Source organism: Xiphophorus maculatus, chromosome 21, assembly GCF_002775205.1.
Source record: "Xiphophorus maculatus strain JP 163 A chromosome 21, X_maculatus-5.0-male, whole genome shotgun sequence".
Lineage (NCBI taxonomy): Eukaryota > Metazoa > Chordata > Actinopteri > Cyprinodontiformes > Poeciliidae > Xiphophorus > Xiphophorus maculatus.
Window position 1 is genome coordinate 1,919,530 of NC_036463.1, and position 13,267 is coordinate 1,932,796.

General features: G+C 39.0%; 1 long non-coding RNA gene across 1 annotated transcript in view; it reads left to right on the forward strand.

The window, feature by feature from the left end:
• The window catches only part of LOC111606217, a 44,752-nt gene that overhangs the window by 23,984 nt on the left and 7,501 nt on the right, over positions 1-13,267 (forward strand). The gene's annotated exons all lie outside the window — the stretch shown is intronic.

Below are 13,267 nucleotides of genomic sequence, written 5' to 3' on the forward strand. Positions count from 1 at the left end.
CTGAACAAAAACACTGCCATGTGGTTTCTGTGTTCCAGCTGAATGAGATACAGAATGAGGAAGATCTCTGATGCATGAAACGATGCTTGTTCTGTTACACAGTAGATCACTAAAGTCATTAAACATGGCAGCAAATGAGGGCTGAGCTCAACAGAACCACCAGGAACCGAAAACTTTCTGCTGCAGTCAGAGTTTTTATCCAGACTGTTAAACTACTTTGGATGTTAGATGGTCTTTATTTTATTTATTTATTTAAAACATGATAGCAACATAAAATCACACACATGGACAAGGAATGCAAAAGACATTTTCTACCACAATAATCTTAACATGCTTGAAACAGTTGACCATAAACAGCACAATTTTACATTTCAAAAATAAATATGTTTATTTGAAACATGAATAATTTCTAATAATCTCAGGTTTTTGATCAAATGTTTAGACGGTAGGATCAGGTGTTTTTGTGGGGGGAGTTTTTTTGGCCATATTGAAACTGGTTGATTTTGCAAAACTGCAATGGAAACGCTTTTTTTGAAACACCCTGGTCACATGATCAACAACCAGATGGAGCAAACCAAAAAAAAGACAACAGGAAGTAGTTGGAGGATGATGGCATTTTTTAACAAACTATTTAAAATTTTTAAATATACCCACCCATTCAATAGCTTGTTGGGACAAATAGCAAACCAGCATCAATGATCAAAACTTAATGCATTTAGCGGTTCGTTCCTCCTTAGTCTGCTTTAATCAGACTCCAGTCCACTTGCAGAGAAAGGTGGTGCATTTGAGGATGTGTTAATGCGTAATTGGACCAGAAAAGTGAACTCTGGTCCGCCTACGAACTTCGGTCTTGGTTTGTAGTCCACCTCCTGCCCCAGAAGCAGGACGTGGACTACCCCGCATGGCATTCTGGGTAAATACAACCAAAACAAACACAAGAGTCTAGCACTAGCAGGAGAAATGGCTCGTGGTCTATTACCAAAGACAAAAGAGAAATCCTACAACCACTAAAGTCTGTTATTACACCATATTTATTCAATTTAGTAAGTTAATATGAAAGTCAGTTTGGTTCTGGTAACTTAATGGGCAACCAGTTGTTGACTTTGAATCTTTCAGCTGGCAGCAGATCTGCATGACAGGCATTTTGCTCTAGGAGGTTAAACCCGGATCGTACTTCAGTGTTTCTTAGATTCCTACAGGAGGTGAGGTTTGGTTAAAACCAAGACTTTGATTATACCAGTTTCCTACTTTTTGATATAATATTGGACCTAAACTCATAAAGTCATTGTTTAAGAAATTAAACCAGCCCCTCATGTTGAACATCACTTATTTTTCAGTTTGCATTCAAATAATATGTTGATAAAATCCTCCAACCTTGGTAGAAAGATTTAATTAAACAAAATTCAGACTCCACAGAGATGGATAAAGAGAGATAAATGCAAATCAATGCCTCCTCAATTGATTTTTACTGAATATTTTTCAGCTTTTACACCCTGACACACAGATTAAAGCAATCACAGATGCCAAGATCGTTGATTATTCACATATTTTAAATATAAATGGAGCAAATATGCTGCAGCAGCTCCTTCTATGTACGTGATTACAGTCCCTACCAGACTAATCTCAGACTTTAATCATTAAAGATCAGTGGATTATTACAAACTTCCTCTGAGTTAGAATGGATTCAAACTTAGTTTCAGAAATGAAATATATGAAATTGTCATAAATCTTATGATCTGCTCTCTCCTTTTGGTTCTGGGAGTCGAGTTTAGCGCAGTTCATTCTAAATCCATTCTGCCTGAACGTTTGATCCCAGTTTGGAGTGGAAATCAGTGGCTTTTCAGGAGATAGAAATCCTGATGATGTTCAGTCTGTACTTACGTTTTTTTGTAACTGTCTTGTCTCCACATTTGATCGTTGAACAACTGAGGCCCATTTTCTGCTATACTGGACAAGTGGGACTGGCGCAGTACCTTTAAAATCCATTTCTGTGGCCTGGTGTGGCTTCATGCTGAAAGGGATAAGAGCCAGTTGAGTTGAGTTTTTTATTGTTCGTGCTTTTCATTGTTTTCATAACTTGGTTTGTTCGTGAAAACTACATCTTTGCTTGGAAGCATGAAGGGCACCTGCCTCCAACATTGAAACACATTTTTTTCAGATGATTGACATTTTGAGTATAGGATTTCCTTGGATTGTTCATCCCTGCAGGTTTCCATGACTACAGCGTTGATAGTGAGATAATAGTGGCTCAATGGGAAGTTAATAAAAGAAGCAGAAAATGCCATTCTTATGGTTCATATGTTGTTGTATGTGAGTGTTATATAATCATAAGTCAAGTTTATTTCTACAGCACATTTCAGTGTTTCAGCATCTTTTCAGTTTTCTGGAAGTTTGTTCCAGATAAAAGGATTAAAGATAAACACCTGGATGAGTTTCTCTAGATGTTACGGCGACATTAGTCTTCAGGTGACAGAAGGTTGACTTTGTAACCATATTTATGTGTCGTTGAGGACTGGACTGGAGAGTCCGACCCAACTCTCCAGTCGTTTCAGTAATATGCCAAGAAAAGCTGCACTGAGGTCCAACAGAACCAGTACTGTGGATCTTCCACAGATGGATGTCATTGTACACTTTGACTAGAGCAATTTCATTGCTGTAGTAACCATGGAAACCGGACTGAAAGACGTCAAGTGATCATTGTTAGGAAGCTATTGAAACTGATTTTTCAAAAATTTTGCAAATAAATGCAAATATTTTTCTTCTCAAACACTAAGTACCAATGGTAAAATAAAAAATTAAAAGATGTTATTCCTATAAATACACTCTTACTCATAGCTCTTATGGAACATAAATAAAAAGTATCTTAACAACAGAGAGAATGTTGAGCAGCTTTATGTGCTAATTATACCTCTGAGGTTTAAGAAATAACCTCACTGCTGAAAAAGATCATTTTAGATAACCTTACGAGTTTCTGTCAGAATAACAAGAACATCATTAAATCAGCTGGAAATTGTGACACTTTCACATTTGTTTTTGTTCTACAAAAATAATCTTCATGAGTTTATTGTTCTGTTAATTAAAAGCAGAACAAAATGGATTTCCTAAAAACCAAGTTAACTCCAAGACTTAACAGCTTGTAAAATCACAATGCATATTAGTCTTCAGGTTTTTATCACAACACATCGATTGTTTTCATTTTAAGTCATTCGGTTGAATGTTTGTCACTCTGTTTGATGACCCAGTTTGTTCTAAGCTTCAGTTCACACATAGACACCTTCACATTTGACCTTATATTTATATATACTGGCATAGAAACCAATGAGTGCAAGCTGCAAACAAAGCCCACATCATCACTCCTCCACTCTCATGCTTGACATTTGCTACAACATTTTTGCTAATATGCTACATTTGGTTTTCTCCAAACATAGTGCTGAGCATATAATTTGGTCTAAAAGGACATTTTTCGAGATGTATTATTTTAATGTAGCTTTTCAAAAGCTAAAATTGTGAGAAAAGTCTTCCTCCTGGTAACTTTTTCAGTCTTTTTGAGGTCCGTTTTTCAAATTGTCGCATCTTTGTTTTGATATTACAGTGAATTTGCTGCTACATTAACTCCTGGACAAACTGGTGATTGTTTTATATGTCGTCTGTTTGTAAATAAACTGTCTCAGAATACAACAGACTTTACACTGCAAAAATACAAAATGTTAAAATTATTTTCAGGCTAATTTCTAGTCCCAATTTCTTACTACATTTGAAGTACAACAAAACAAATTTTTAAGAAACTTTTCAGCAAGAAATAGGAGCTTGTTTTAAGTCAGTAATTCATTAATATTAATTTAAAAAAATTACTAGTTCCATTGGCAGATTGTTTCACCCATAACATGGGAAAATGTCTTGTTATAAGTAAACTTATCTGCTAAAGGAACCACAAACTTTCTCATCAATGTTAAGGAATTATTTACTTAAAATAAGCCCCTAAATATTGCTGAACAGTTACTTAAAAGCTAGTTTTGTCTTATTTAAAGTGCACTAATAGTAGAAATTAGACCAAAATAACTTAAGAGTTTGTGTTTTTGCAATGCAGATTGTAAAGTTTCCCATAACCATCCACACACAAATGCATTTCATAATGTTGGGCTCCAGCAGTGAGCCCTGAGGAACACCTAATGTAACTTTTTAATGTGTTGACTTTTCTACAAAATTTTCATGCTATCGCTTTTTTTCTGTATATTTTGTTATTTTTTTTACTCAGTAAAAAGTTAGTTTGGTAAAGTCACATGACACAACTTTAACTTTTTGATTGTCTTGATGAAAGCCTTTTAACAGAGCAAGTATTTAAAACGTGTAAATATAAAAGATTTCCAAAGTTTGGCCACCTCTACCTGAGCAGAGGTTTTAATTTTTAATTTTCTGCTTGGACTGACCCACAGCTTGAGCCATTATCATAGCTAATATCTGAGACATAATGGAGGAAACTGTGATTAGCAGATCCGAATGCATAATGTATGGCAGCAAATAGTCAGCTGGGGCAATTTGCTCTTCACTACTTATCTTTTTCCTCCAGTGTTTGACATAATTAAAGGCTGTTTTTTAGGACAGAGCTGTCTGCCTCCACTCAAGGTAATCAGCACAAAAAGAAGCTTTACAGGATTTACAAATCCATTATTTTTTAATTTATGTTTAATGTACTGAGAATTACAGCAAGAAAAAAGCACCCTAATGATTTTCCTTTTACACATTTTAATTTTTTGTAAATTCTTTTTTCTGTTATTGTTATTGTTTACTCAATACTGATGTTAAATTGATGCTGCTATCTTGCCTGAATGGTTCAGTCTTTTCCCAGAATCATTTAAAAACCGAGTTGGAGATGAGGAAGAGGAAAATTTGAGCCAAAATATTTGGCACTGGTGCAGCAGGTGCTTTGATTCCAAAAACACCTCTGCTTTCTGTCAGAAGCTGATAAAACTATATAAATATATACTGTATATATATAACCTTAAAAGTAAGAAGTAGCTACACAAGTGTTGTTCTTTGAATAGCTGTTATCTTGAGTCGCAGTTAGTCTTTGCAACATTAGCTTAAGTTGACAAATAACTTGATTCAAAGCAGCTTTTCTTGTTTTCTTGTTAAGTTGTGTATTTATTAGCTTGATATTTCTATTCTATCTGATTTCTGTCTGATTTTCCTAAATGAGAATCCGCTGACAGTTGTTTAGCAGTAGTAAGATATTGACGATTCACAACTCTGTCACAAAACCCCACCTAAAAGAGCAAGCACCTGTACACTTTCAAAATCTATCTTTATTTCCAATTACCTACAGGGCTTTTGTGGTGGTATAAGTTTAATAACTTCTATTGAAAGTCATTAAAATGTAATGAATTGAGGCATCTGAATAATGAAGTCTTCATCATTATTCAGAAGAGATGAGAGCAGTGGTGCATTTCAACCCCCAACACGTTCTAATAGTATTTTAATTTTGCTACATGTATTACACAACATAGAAAATTAGAGCAGCAGCTAACGCTCCTAAAACATATTTTTAGATTTTAATTTGCCAGAAAGATTGAATGCATCCTCTCTGCAGGACATTTTATAAATTCAGGCTTTGTATTCTGGCTAGACTAGTTACAGCTTCTCGTCTTTTTGTCAGAGTTTCAGAGGAGCCGATTCTATCCGGACATAACAGACAAATGAAAGAATCAGAAAATCTGTCCAAGAAAAAAAATTTAAGGGGACCTGTTATGCAAATTTTACATTTTGCATGTTTTTGAACTTCCATTTGGGTTTCTACTTCTTCTAAAAACAACCCAAACACTTAAAAAGAAAACTCATCTAGTTTTTGGAAATAAGTTAATGTTTTTTGGTTTCAAAAACCTGCAGAATGTGATGTCACAAATCAGCAGGCACTGTGGCGTTACCTAGCAACCCCTGCCGAACCCAGCCCTGTCACCTAGCAACCCAAGTTGAGCTGCAGGACATTAAGTAAAATGGCTGCTGGAAAAGACAAAAGTTTAGTTGTTGTCTTACCGTCCAGAAACCTCTTGTTGAATTCTTGTTGGTTGTGCTGGAGGCTCCACTTCTGCTTTTCAAAGATGTACAGTTGTGTAATTGCACATCTGTTTGCTGCCATTTTCACATGCAAGTGTAAACGTTGATTTGGGGGCGTGGCCAGCAGCAGCTTATTTGGGTTTAAAGTGACAAGATGCGCTATAACGGTTCTGACTAAAAATCTCAAAATTTTACAAAAAATGTAATGAACATGTTTTGTACAGACCATAGACCTATCATAACCTGTTTAAGGAACCACAATCTGTAATATTTAAGAATCCACTTAAAGTCCAATTTCACATGTTGAGTTTCTTCTCATACAAGGAAGTGACCTTCCTTCCATTTCATTCAAAATGTCCTCCACAAGCAGCATGTTCCCACAATCCAAGAAGAATTGGTGATGATGTGTGAATGAATCACAATATCACAAAACCAAAATGAAAACAAGTCACTTAAAGTTAAAACTTCGACATTTTGGATCTAAATATGATGATAATGCATCCAGTCAGAGCCTCTCCACTCAAAATAAAAGCTGCCCTTTATCAAATATACTGCTTAACTACACCAGTTATATTCCATAAGTTGCAAAACATTACAAATAGAATGCATTTATTTATTATTTGAAACATAAACTACTGTTACTGATGATGTCATTGAACCGACAGTGGAAAATAAACGTGGAAATCTGCGATGCAGACCAATGTGAACTTGAGGCTTCAGAGAATCTAACAATCCTGAGCTCGGATTTATTTAATAAATGCAGAGGTGTAAAACCTCTGCTCTCTTTTTCCATGCAGTCTGGGAAATGATCTTTGCTTTTAAACATTTATTGGTAAAACTTCTCTATTACAGGACTAGTTTGTTAAAAGCAAAAATATTCATTGAGCTTTACCCCTGAATTAAAGTTAAATGTGGGTTCAGACAGCAATTATTTCCTCTGTTACTTCCTGATCTTCAGTCTGACCTGATGATGAATTATAAGGTCACAAAATCAAATCAGAGCATTCGTGTGGACGGACTCAGACTGCCTATTATTCCCGGCGCGTTTGTTCTTGTGTTGGAAGTTTCCTTCGTGTCGGCTCGACGTTTTGTTTTATTTACAGACAGTGACTCATGAGTTGGGTAACCAAGAAATCGAAGCTTTATTTTCTTTTCTGTTCTCTTGGGAAAGTTTGGCAAAGACCAAAAGTAAAGGAAGCAATAGTATCTCTGATATGTCATTAATATCATTTGATGTTCATTGGATCATCTTTGTGTTAATCTTTTGCACTTTAGTCAACAAACCACCTGAACTTTGCAAACTCCCAAGAGTGGAAGTGGCCAAATCAGAAAATATATTGCAGATGTTTTTTTGTCCAAAGCTCCGGTAATGTGTCATAATCACCATCCACAAAATCAATGTTACTTGCAATAAAAGTACAAAAATGAATTTGCTTAATGGAAACATACACTTTTTTTTTAAATTGCTGTGTTCAATAAAAAGTTGTCAGCTGTGTTGAAATAGATATATTTCTCAGAACTGCAATGCAAAAAAATTTTTTGCATTACATGATTTTTTTGCAAAACAGCCGAATGTTACTACTGGCAAAAATGACAAAAAAGACGACAGGAAGTGGTACAACGAAGCTTCCTGTCACTCCATTTTTGCTTTTGTGAAACCGGAAGTTGCGCTCAGTGTTTCCTTAAGAGGTTTTCGTGTTGTTTCCTTCAGTGGTTCTTGGTGCAGCGCCCCCACAGGTGGGGAGGGGAACAGGTTCTTCAAAGTGTTTGGTTTGTTTGACTCAGTGCAGCGTGAAAACAAACCGCACCACCTGAAAATGTAACAAATGTTGCAATTTTGGCCACAAATTGAACCGAGTCTACATGTTAAAAGCATCAGGAGGTAAACTAAATTTTTAATGAAGTGTGTGTGTTTATCAGTTTGTATTGCAAAACCAAAATATGAACAGTTTGGAGTGTGACTTCATATTTTCTGGTGAGCATACAGACAATAGTCTTCTATAAAAAGAAAAACAATAACAATGGTTCAGGAGGTACAGCAGCGTCTCTTCTTCCTAATAAACCCGAGGGAAACCATGCTGGCTGAGAACATCCTGTTGTTATTCCATCGCTGCTTCAAAAAAAAAAAAATCTCAATATGATTTTCAATAAGAAAGTTCTGCAGGAGGTCGACTCGACAGAACAGCAAAACATTTTGTTCCCAAAGCAGAAATCTGTTGTCTGCAAATGCTTTTTTTCCCAGTCAGACACAGAAATCAACACAATGAACCGCAGTCTAACAAAAGCTGCTGGATTGTTAGCAAAACTTTAGAACCCAAAAAAGTGAAGGTTACATTCAATAAAATTTCCATTTGCTCTCATTCTGATCTTTGTTCCTGTTATTTCCAAATGAAGGTAAAGTAGACGACAGAAAGCTCTTCAAAACTGAAGAACTGTTTCATGGTAAATGTAACACGGCCTTTTAAAGCTCTAATTAGCCATTAACATTTTCCCCCTGGTTGTAAATTTCTCTGTTTTTAACAAAGTGCCTTTGTGGCATACAGGCCATTTTGATGGAATAGTCGAGGTAAATTAATACTGTTTTGTGTTTATTAATACTGTTTTGTGTTTCGTTGTGTGTTATTTACTAGTGGTGTCGCAGGTTGACGTGGTTGCGGAGGGGGTCAATATCACTCCGCCGTTGCTAGGTAACGACGGTTGTGGAACGTTGGCGAGTGTGCTTTTTTTTCTAACGGCTGTTAGGAACGAGACCGCTAACGGAGTTACTTTGTAACAATTATTAAATTAAAATGTTGCGGACTCAATCTCAATATCTCTTTTGATTGTTTGTCACCGTTACATTTTTGGCGAGCCAGCCCCAGGAGGAGTTTCAGCTAAAAGTAACTAATCCAAACGAGACGAACCGAAGACGGAGGAGAAACTACCGATGGAGCAGCTTCAAGACGAAGTGAGCAGAACGCTGCTGATGCTAGAGAAGTCAGAGCTAATTTTAGTTTGTAAACACCTCAAGAGTGATGAACCTCCAGGAGGGTTTACTGGCCAAACTCGGCGTTCCCTCATCAGACTAGCAGAGACCACACTGGACGATATCGGAAATGAGGAAGAACCTGAATCGTTTCAACGGTTTCTCCAGAATTTAATCACCTTCATGGAATCCTGGACGTCGGATGAGCCCAGAACACCAGAACAGACACAAGCTGACGAAGGTGAATTAAACTCACTAAAAGTCAAGTATAAGGAATTCCAGGAAGAACATAGCAAAGCCCGACAGCGCATAGAGGAGGAAATTGGGGTTTTAGAGAAGAAACTGAGCATGACAATGCATATGGAGGAGACTGAACCACACTGTGCTCCATCACCTCACATACCAGAAGTGACCCTCAGGCGGGAGTTTCGGATTTGTGGGCAGATTGGAGAAGCTGGTCAGAGGGATAAATTGTCCTATACAAGCCTGATCAACCAAATTGAATCTGGGCAGAGGAAAGGATATTCAGAGACTGAGATCCTGGAAGCAGTCATACGGGCCATAAGCCCAGGGCTTCACCTGAGAGAGATGCTGGAAATCAAAAGAGGACTGACACTGTCCACTCTGAAAATTATCCTAAAAAGCCATTTTAAAGTGGACTCTTCCTCTGACCTCCTTCATCAGCTGATGAACATCTCACAAGATCCAAAAGAATCTGCACAGAATTTCTTATTTAGAGCTATAGAACTGAAAGAAAAAATGCTCTGGAAATCAAAAGAAGAGGATGAAAGCGAACAATTCAGCCCAGAACTGATACAAAGGAAATTTCTGCGTTCCATAGACACCGGACTGCTAAGCGATGCAGTAAAATTCCAACTAAAACCTTACCTGACTAATCCTGCAGTATCAGATGAGGTCCTAATTGAGCGGGTGAGTGAAGCTGCAAACTTAGAGCAAGAAAGACAAAAAAAACTGAGAAAAAGTGCAGTGAGTAGGTTCCCGAAAATAAATGAACTGAGAGCTGAAGGAGGCATACATGAGTTTCAACCTCCTTCCATGGGAGAAGCTGCAACCACAAGTGAGATAGGGGACACAGTGATGACCAAAGATGTATTGAGAGGGGCCAAGAAAAATCGAAACACAGAACAGGAAGCAGGAACAACTAAACTCATCGAAGGACTGAAGGCTGAAATGTTAGAACTAAAGAAACTGGTGTTGGAAACAGTGGAGATTACTAAGAAACATCAGACAGAGAGAGCTACCACACACAGCTACCGCAAACCCAGAGGTTGCCCAGCCTGTCTAGAAGCACAGTCAGGGGAGAGGTGCACTCACTGTTATAAGTGTGGTCAAGGAGGACACCTTGCCAGAGGCTGCCGTCAGAACAGGGGACAGCAGGGAAACTGGACAGGGCTGCTGGGCCGGGACCCTCAGTAGCCCCACACAAAACACTCAGTCCCACCACAAACAAACCAGGCTCCCATACAGAACTTTCATCTACCCCAACAGCTCACTACATGAATCCACGGAGCAGACAGAAACTTCTGAACCTCATAGGTAAGAGATGCATTGTTCATTGTTGGATGGATGCCACTCCAGTAGAAGCATTATGGGACACTGGTGCCCAGGCATGTCTCATTAATGAAGAATGGAGACAATTACACTTACCACACCAGCGAGTTAGACCTCTGAATGAACTACTGGAGGTGGATACACTTATTGGGCTTGCAGCAAATCAGACACAAATTCCTTTTCTGGGCTGGGTGGAAGTGGAATTTAGACTGGGCAAAGATTCACTCTCAGCAGAACCCCTGTTGGTACCAGTACTTGTGTCAAGTGACTCCAGTGTGGCACAACAACCAATAATTGGCTACAATGTCATAGAGGAAGTGCTAGGAGACAACACACTTAAACACAGGAAACCGGAAGTCATCCAAAATGTGTGTGGAGCCTTTGCTGTCACTGTCCAAACTGCACAGACAATTGTCAAACTAATTCAGACATCAGATAGTCAGGTTGATGTGGGTCTTGTGCACACAGGGAGAAGTCGAATCAAATTAGCAGCTGAACAAATCACCATCATCCATGTTAAAGTTAATACTGGAACTCAGTTCAGAGGAGAGGACCTTCTTTTTGTTCCCTCGGAGGACTCGGTGCTGCCAGAAGGTGTCAGTGTTCAGGAGGGTCTCATGACAGTTCCTACAGAAAACCCAGGATTCGTATCAATCCCAATTTCCAACACCAATAAGTATAATGTTACTCTACATCAGCGTGCAGTCCTGGGGCACCTAGAAGCAGTAAAGACAGCTTATACTGTAAATGCACAACAGTTGAACATCACTGTTGGTGAACAACAAGATGACCCTTCACACAGAACAAAGCCAGCTGCAGCTCAGTCCCTGATTATCAACAGCAAAGCAGAAAAACAGAAGCCAACACAGTGGGATCCTCCAGTTGACCTCAGCCACTTAACGGAAAGCCAAAGACAGACGGTGAGACAGATACTGAGAGAAGAGTGTCATGCATTCGCCTATGATGAAGGTGACATAGGTTTAATTCCCTCTTTGAAACTTCAAATCACTCTGCATGACACTACTCCAGTGAAGAAAACATATATGTCAGTTCCCAAGCCATTACATCAGGAAGTTAAAGAATACCTTCAAGATCTACTGAATAGAGGCTGGATAACTCAGTCACGTTCTCCATATGCATCACCAGTGGTATGTGTGAGAAAGAAAGATGGGGGTCTGAGGTTGTGCTGTGACTACCGGGAATTAAACAAAAAATCTGTCCCTGACCGCCACCCTATTCCCCGAATCCAAGACATGCTTGATTCTCTAACTGGCAGCTCCTGGTTCTCTGTATTAGATCAGGGGAAGGCGTACCATCAAGGGTTTCTGGATGAAAAAAGTCAGCCCTTAACTGCTTTCATAACACCATGGGGTTTGTACCAGTGGATCAGAATCCCCTTCGGTTTGAGTGCTGCCCCAGCAGAGTTCCAAAGAAGCATGGAGGAATGTCTGATTGGTTTAAGAGATGTGATATGCCAGCCCTATCTGGATGACAATTTAGTTCACAGCCCAAGTTTTGAGGATCATCTCAACCACATGAGAACTGTGTTACAAAGATACCAGAAGCATGGAGTGAAGCTGAGCCCAAAGAAGTGTGAGGTGTTCAAAAGAAGAGTGAGATTTCTGGGACGTCTTGTCTCTGGTGAGGGCTACACGATGGATCCAGCAGAAGTGGCACCAGTTCAAACTTTGAAGGAGAGAACCCCCACAACTGTAGGAGATCTGAGAAAAATGCTGGGATTTCTCTCCTATTATCGAACATATATACCCAACTTCTCCAGAATAGCTAAGCCCCTCTACCAGCTTCTGGCTAGTCCACCGGAAAATCAACCTGAAAATCCACCATCAGGAAAGCAAAAAGACAGACGGAACATCAACACTGCAAGAAATAAAGGTAACCTCCCATCAAACACTCCCATTCACTGGACACAGAACCATCAAGAGACAATAAACACACTTATTGACAAACTCACTGAGCCTCCCATCCTTGGGTATCCAGATCTCACCCAACCATTTATTCTGCATGTTGATGCTTCCCAGGAAGGGTTGGGAGCAGTTCTGTATCAGAGACAGAATAACAAAATGGTTGTCATCGGGTATGGATCTAGAACACTGACCCCACCTGAGAAAAATTATCACATGCATTCAGGAAAATTGGAATTTCTAGCACTCAAGTGGGCAATATGTGAAAGGTTTAGAGATTATTTGTACCATGCACCTCATTTCACTGTATATACAGACAATAACCCCCTGACCTACATTCTCACCACAGCCAAGTTGAATGCCACAGGTCACAGGTGGGTTGCCCAACTTGCCGATTTCAATTTCACCATTAAATATCGACCAGGCAAACACAATACAGACGCAGATGGCCTCTCTCGCATGCCACTGGACATAAATGACTTATTGCAGCAATGTACAGAAGAAGTGACTCAGGATGTGATTAGTGCTTCAATTCAGGGAGTGACTGTGCTTCAAGATGCCCCATCTGTCTGGATAACCACAGCTCACATCAATACACTGGACTTAGTAAGGGATGCCTCTTCACCTTCATTGCCTGCCCCACTAACACCAGAACAGATCAGAGAAAGTCAAAAAAAAGACCCTCTCATCAAGCGAGTCATGCATTATAAAAGCCAAGATCAATTCCCCCCCAGAGGAGTGGTGAAAACCGAGACTG